Source organism: Oryx dammah, unplaced genomic scaffold (assembly GCF_014754425.2).
Source record: "Oryx dammah isolate SB20612 unplaced genomic scaffold, SCBI_Odam_1.1 HiC_scaffold_2, whole genome shotgun sequence".
NCBI classification, from domain to species: Eukaryota; Metazoa; Chordata; class Mammalia; order Artiodactyla; family Bovidae; genus Oryx; species Oryx dammah.
Window position 1 is genome coordinate 160,362,619 of NW_024070186.1, and position 7,396 is coordinate 160,370,014.

The window sequence follows — 7,396 nt, forward strand, 5'->3', positions numbered from 1 at the left end:
TGTGGGGCCCGGGACCGGCGGGGCCGAGTAGATCGCGCTCGAAGCCCCGGTCGGGTCCGCGACAAGATGGCGGCTGTTGATTCCTCAATTAAAAAAAAAAGAAAGTTTTTTTTCTTCTCTTTCCAGAGCCTGAACGGGGAGGGGGAGGGGGCGGGGCACGCCGGTGCGTCACCCCCCCGCGGCGTCACTACGCACGGCCCCCGCCCCGCCCCCTCCACCTGCGCCGGCCGCGGCGGAAAGAGCCGAGCGCGCTCGGACGGAAAGGGCCGAAGGCGCGGTTGCCGTGCGTCGTGCCGCCGGGCGGCGGGGCGGCCGGGCTGCCGGCGGGGGCTGGGCCTGCGGGGCGCCGGGCGCGGGCACCGCCGCCACTTTTGTTCTGACGGCGACTGGGCGGTGAGAGCTCTGGCTGCGGCCTGGCCTCAAGCCGGGCCCCTGGGCGTGGAGTCGGCTCCGACAGGGCCCGCCTGTCCCGCAGGGCGACTCTGCTCGGTCCCGGCTTCTCTCCCTGCTGCCCCGCGACTAGGCCTGGCCACTTCACCTCGCCGGATGCCAGCGATGTGTCGTGGCCTCTGCAGGTTACACATTGCCCTCTGGTTCGCCTGCAAGCGGGTACAGTGGGGAAACTGAGGCAGGAAGTGGCGGGGCCGGAATTCGAACGCCCGCACGAGATGTGAGGGGCGTCGCCAGGCATCTGAGCCCCTGTTCCGCAGCCCGATGTCCCGGGGGCGCCAGGTGCGACACCCTCACCTGCCTCGAGGTGGTGAGCGCTTGTCCCCCAGCCGGGCGCGCTCAGCCTGTCCCAGGCCCAGAAGGCCCCATTACATCAGGGCTTAGGGCCTCGACGGCCTTGGTGCGCTACCCTCGCCGCCCCCCGACAACCTCCTGGAGCCCTCAGGTGCTCCAGACAGGTGTGGGGTCCCAGGGGGATCGGTCCGCCTGGCCACTCTCCACAGGATGGTTCCACAAAAATCTGAGGTGTTCACACATCTCGGTTCTTTTTATCTGCTTCTCAAAACTTGCCAGCGCTTCATCCGAAGCCTTTATCTGAAAGGTATCACCAGCAACCTGTTCCCTAAGCCAGAATTCTGTGAGTCAGCGCCGACTCCTCCCTCCCTCTCCACCCACCGAGCAACCTGCCTCCCAGGTCCTTTACCTGGGCAAACCGCTCTTCCTCCCACTCCCCGGCTCCGATGGCATCTCCCCACTAAACGTCCCTTGAAAACTATATTTCTCCCCATTCAGCACCAGAGTTAACTTCTTGGAAAGAGAAAAAAACTCTTCTTCAAAGAAACAGCTTATATAGTGTCTGTGATGGTCTTCAAGTGTCAAGAATGAGTGATCTCACCCTCCTGTACCCGCAAAAACTAATACAACATAGTAAAGCAACTATACCTCAACTAAAAAAAAAAAAAAAAAAAAGACTGAGTGATCTACTTTTTTCATGTATATTGTTCAAAATCTTTGCATCCCTCTTCCATTATCCATGGCTCACTCCATCCTTTACTTCCCCCACACCCACACAGTCACTAGGAAGTTCTTACCACTCAGACCTCTTCATACTTTTGCAACTGCTGTTCCCTGTGCTGAGAATACATATACCTGGCAAAGTAACTAATGCCAAGACCCGGTTCAAATATCACCTGCTCCAGGAAGCCCTCCCAGCCCAGTTTAGGGCTCCCACAGCACTTGTGGGCATACTTCTGTGAAAGTATACCACACACATGCTCTTTTTTTATCCTTCCTGTTTTTATTTATCAAATATCCCTTGAGAATCTCCTGAGGGCATTGCCACTGCACTAATTTCTTGGGCAAAGAATAAACAAAGAAATCCCTATCTATTCAAAGAGGCCAAACAGCAAGTCCTGGAAATCAGAAACAAACATTCAAGAAGTCACTGCATAAGAAGGCAGGAGGTGTTTAGAGTCACAGAGTAACACAGGGGACAGCAGCAGCCTGTATCTGAATGTGCCTGTGTGTCCCTCTCACCACAAGTCTGGGAGCCCTGTGAGGACGAAGGCCAGGTCTTCACAGCACAGTGCCCTGCAGGAGGCAGGTTTGTAAAATTTGATGAATGAATGAATGAACAGTGTCAGGCTCCCCTGAGGCCTAGAGGTCTCAAGGACACTGAGAAGGTTGGACTCCAGCCTGAAGCAGCCATTTCCCCACAGAGGGGACAACGTGTCAGGTCACTTAGAGGCCTCAGCCAGGGCCTGCTTGGGTCAGTAGGAATACCTCCAGGCCCTCAGAATTCCTGGGTAAATGGTTTACACAACAGTGGGCACATGAGCTTGTGCCATCCTCTCACTCCCAGAGTGGGAAATGGAGGGCACTCATCCCTAAGACTCAGGTAAGTGACCTGGACGTGTCAGGCCTGAGCCTGAAACAGGTCTTCAAACCCCATGTTCTTCTGGCCTCCCAGCCTTGAAACATACCTGCTCTACAGCCCTTTTTCTGTCTCACTTGTATCCTTTTGTTCCATTCCTCTGGTATTTCCTGATATCTGCTGTTTCTTTTCTACGTCTTCTCCCCTTAGTTTGACTCTTGTCAAAGAACACAGCATTCAGACATAGGTGGGGGAACAGCACGGGAGGAAGTATGGTTCCCGCCTGCCCACCTTAGCCCGGGATCAAGGTTGACGCAGACAAAAGGGACCCAGCAGTGTTGAGTGTCTTCTGTATCCCAGGCCGCCCTGCCATATGCTCCACCCGGATCAGCACTTCCCACAACCCTGGATGGAAACATCACTGTCCTCTTTTTACAGAGGAGGGAATAAGGCCCAGAGGAGAGCCACTCAGTCACTAAGGGGCTCCATGGGGTTGCAGACATGAGCCTGCCTGCTCTCTCCAGTCTCAGAGGCCATGTCACCAAGGAATCCCCGTTTACAGGATGCTTCAGGGCCCAGGAGAGGAGCAAGAGGTAGAAACAGATCAGGAGAGGTTTACCTGGGAAAAGTTCGTTCACATCCATCAACTGATGAATAGATAAATGTAATGTGTTATAGCCACACAATGGAGTATCATTCAGCCACACAAGGAATTCAGTATGGACACAGCTACAAGATGGACGGACCTCGAGAAAGTGATGCTCAGTGAAAGAAGACAGTCATCAAAAGACTGTATATTGTATGATTCCACTTATTCAAATGTCCAGAATAGGGAAATCCATAGACACACAAAGTAGATTAGCTGTTGTGGGGGGTTGCTGGGGAGAAGGGGAGACAGTGAATGGTAGCCAAAAAATACGGGGTTTCTGTTAGGGTTATGAAAATGTTCCAAAGTTGATGATGATGGTGGTTCACAACTCAGAACTGAAAACCACTGCAATCTACACTTTGGGTGAATCACACGGTACATGACCTCTGTCTCAACCAAGCTGGTTAACAGCCTGGTTTGGGAAGAAGGAAGAGAGACAAGGAAAGACAGAGGGAGGCAGGTGCTCCCAGCAGAAGAACAAAAGTCACCGGCCAGTTGGGAGAGTGCAAAGGGGATCTGTGTGGTGGTACCAAGGGAAAAGGTCTGGGGGTGGGGCTGGATTTCCCAATAGGGGCTGCGGGGTGAACTCAGAAGGAAAAAAACAGAGACCCAGATTCACAGGCTGGAGTGCAGAGAGAGGATGCTCATGAAGGAGAACTGAGGAATGTGCGACTTGGGCTCCTGCCTCGGACCCCAGCGGACACTCATGCTCCGTGGGCCCCAAAGAGAGGTGGCAACCTTGTCTCTACTCCAGCTCCGCTGCATGTGCCCCGCTTCCCGGGAATGGATCCTGACTCTCTTCTGGAGGTCTTAGACTGGCTTCCCACTGTTCCCCTTCCTGAACCTTTAATCCCTGCCTCCCCCAGGGGCTTCTGCTCCTCCATGAATGTACAGTCTTTGCAACCAGCCCTGAATCTGCCCCTTCTCCTCCACTCCCAGTCAAGATGCTGGGCCCAGTTGTCTACACTGACCTGACTCACTTCTCCCATTCACCACTTTAATTTTTATTCAATGAAAATTATCAAAGAAGTTACAAAAAATAATGCATAGATATTCCTGTCTATGTTGTTAAGGTAGGCACTATTAGCATTTTACCACATCAGCTTCAGACCTTTATTTTACTTATTTATATAAGGAATCACATGTCAGACACAGAACTAAAGCCCCCATTTCCTCTCTCCCCCAAAGCCACCACTTTCTTGAAGTTGCTGTATATGGTTACCACATGAGATGTGTTTTGGGGGGATTTTTGGCCATGCTATGTGAAAAAAAGCAGAGACATTACTTCGCCAACAAAGGTCCGTCTAGTCAAGGCTATGGTTTTTCCAGTGGTCACGTATGGATGCAAGAGTTGGACTGTGAAGAAAGCTGAGCACAGAATTGATGCTTTTGAACTGTGGTGTTGGAGAAGACTCTTGAGAGTCCCTTGGATTGCAAGGAGATCCAACCAATCCATTCTAAAGGAGATCAGCCCTGGGTGTTCTTTGGAAGGAATGATGCTAAAGCTGAAACTCCAGTACTTTGGCCACCTCATGTGAAGAGTTGACTCATTGGAAAGACTCTGATGCTGGGAGGGAGTAGGGGCAAGAGGAGAAGGGGACGACAGAGGATGAGATGGCTGGATGGCATCACTGACTCGATGGACGTGAGTTTGAGTGAACTCCGGGAGATGGTGATGGACACAGAGGCCTGGCGTGCTGCGAATCATGGGGTCGCAAAGAGTCGGACACTACTGAGTGACCGAACTGAACTGAACTGAACTGATGTGGCATATGGGATCCTAGTTCCCCTGTGGGAACCTGTGCCCCCTGCCTTGGGAGCACAGCGTCTTATCCACTGGACTGATAGGGAAGTTGTCAAGATGTATTTTTACTGAGTATTTTTACTCAGTTGAACCAAGTGAAATTGTCAATACCCGGCAGTTTCCGATCCCTGCACCATCCCCAACAAATTAATATGGTTCATCCAAATATGACTTGTGCATCCAAGTCTTTTAGCCTCTCAAATTGAAACTGTATTCATTAAACAATAACTCCCCATTCTCTGATCTTCCAGCCCCTGGCAACCATCATTCCACTCCAAGGTTCATCTGCATGTTGTAGCAGATGTCAGGAATTCTTTCCTTTTTGAGGCTGAATAATATTCCATTGTATTTATGTATCAGGCTTCCCTGGAGACTCAGCAGTAAAGACTCTACCTGCAATGCAGGAGACTGTCTGCAGTGCAGGAGACGCTGGTTCAATCCCTGGGTCAGGAAGAACCCCTGGAGATGGAAATGGCAACCCAGTCAAGTATTCTTGTCTAGGAAGTCCCATGGACAGAGGAGCCTGGTGGGCTACAGTCCACGGGGTTGCAAGAGTCTGACTTAAGGACTAAATGACAGCCACCACACCACTTATATATTTAACTCCACACTTTACTTATCCACTTATCCACTGATGGTTGTCTAAGACGCTTCCACATTCTGGTTGCTCTGAATAATGCAAAGTTTACAAATAACTCAAGATCCTGCCCTGTCTTACTCCTCACTCCATTCAGGCTGCTAGAACAAAATACCATAGACTGAATGATTTATGAACAACACAAATTTTTTTCTCATAGTTCTGGAGGCTGGAAGTCCAAGATCAAGGTGACAGTGGTTTTGGTGTCTGGTGAGAGCCTGCTTCCCGATTCATAGATGGCTGTCTTCTTGCTCTGTTCATACATGGCAGAAGTGGTAAAGGAGTTCTCTGGGGCTTCTAATCCCCTGAGCTGTTCCAGAGGTCAACTGAAAGGATTCCCCCACCTCTACTACAGTTTCTAATTTAGAGTAAGGGGGGTTCCGCCAACTCCTCTTCCTTTTCAAACCTGTCTTGCCTATTCTTAGCCCTTTACTCTTCTAGACTTTTGACCTGTAGTGTTAGAGAAGACTCTTGAGAGTCCCTTGGACTGCAAGGAGATCCAACCAGTCCATCCTAAGGGAAATCAGTCCTGAATATTCATTAGAAGAACTGATGCTGAAGCTGAAACTCCAATACTTTGGCCACCTGATGCAAAGAACTGACTCATTGGAAAAGACCCTGATGCTGGGAGAGACTGAGGGCAGGAGGAGAAGGGGGCAACAGAGGATGAGATGGTTGGATGGCATCACCGACTCAATGGACATGAGTTTGAGTAGGCTCTGGGAGTTGGTGATGGACAGGGAAGCCTGGCAACCTGCAGTCCATGGGGTGGCAGAGAGTCGGACACAACTGAGCGACTGAACTTACTCTTCTTGGTGAATTTTAAGCTAAGTTTTTCCAGTACCATTAAAAACATTGGATTTTTCATTGACATTGCATTGAATTTGTAGATTAATTTGAAGAAAACTACCATTTAAAATACAGTGAGTCTACCTATCAATTAGCAAGCAAAATGGAGGACAGAGGAACATGTCATACAACACTGGGGTATGCTGCAAAATCCAGACTCTACAAAGCTCTGCAAGAAACACAACCTGGATTTCTTTATTTTTATTTATGTGGCTGTGCTGGGTCTTAGTTGCAGCACACTATGTAGTTGCACAACATAGTTCCAACATATGTTGGAAGGTGATAAACACTATGCAGAAAAGTAATAAGGTAGGTTAAGGAGGATCCAGAGTGTCAGTGTGGGGACAAGTGTAATTTAACATGATGGATGCTAATTACTAGAGAAATGCAAATCAGAACTATAACGAGGTACCATCTCACACCAGTCAGAATGGCCAACATTAAAAAGTCTACAAATAACAAATGCTGGAGAGGATGTGGAGAAAATGGAAATTTCTTATACTATTGGTATGAATGTAAATTGGTGCAGCCACTATGGAAAACAGTAGAGAGGTCCCTCAAAAAATGAAAAATAGCTTTCATATGATCGTACAGCCCCTCTCTGGGGCACATATCCAGATAAAACTATACTTTGAGAAGATATATATCCTGGAAATTCATTGACAATAGCCAAAACATGGAAACAACCTAGATGTCCATCGACAGATGAATGGATAAAGACGATGTGGGGCATACACACAATGGCATACCACTCAGCCATAAAAAAGAGGAAGTAATGTCATTTGCAGCAACATGGATGGACCTAGACATTATCTCCTGAGTGAAGGAAGTCAGAACAAGAAAGGCAAATACCCATGACTGAATGCCCATGCCTTCCAAACTGAACTCCGGAAAGAGGCCAGAAAGATAACTCAAAATTAACATAGTCCCAAATGCGCCTCCTGACAATACTTATTCCACCCAATGTCTTTTTGGTTGATTGCAACTCAATTTTCCCAGATTCTTAGGCCAAAAAATGTGGAGTCATTCTTGAGTCTTCTTTTTCTCTCACTTTATATGCAACTTATTTTTTAAAAATCCTGTAAGCTCTCCCTCAGAAATATATCCAGGACTTCCCTGGTGGTCCAGTGATTA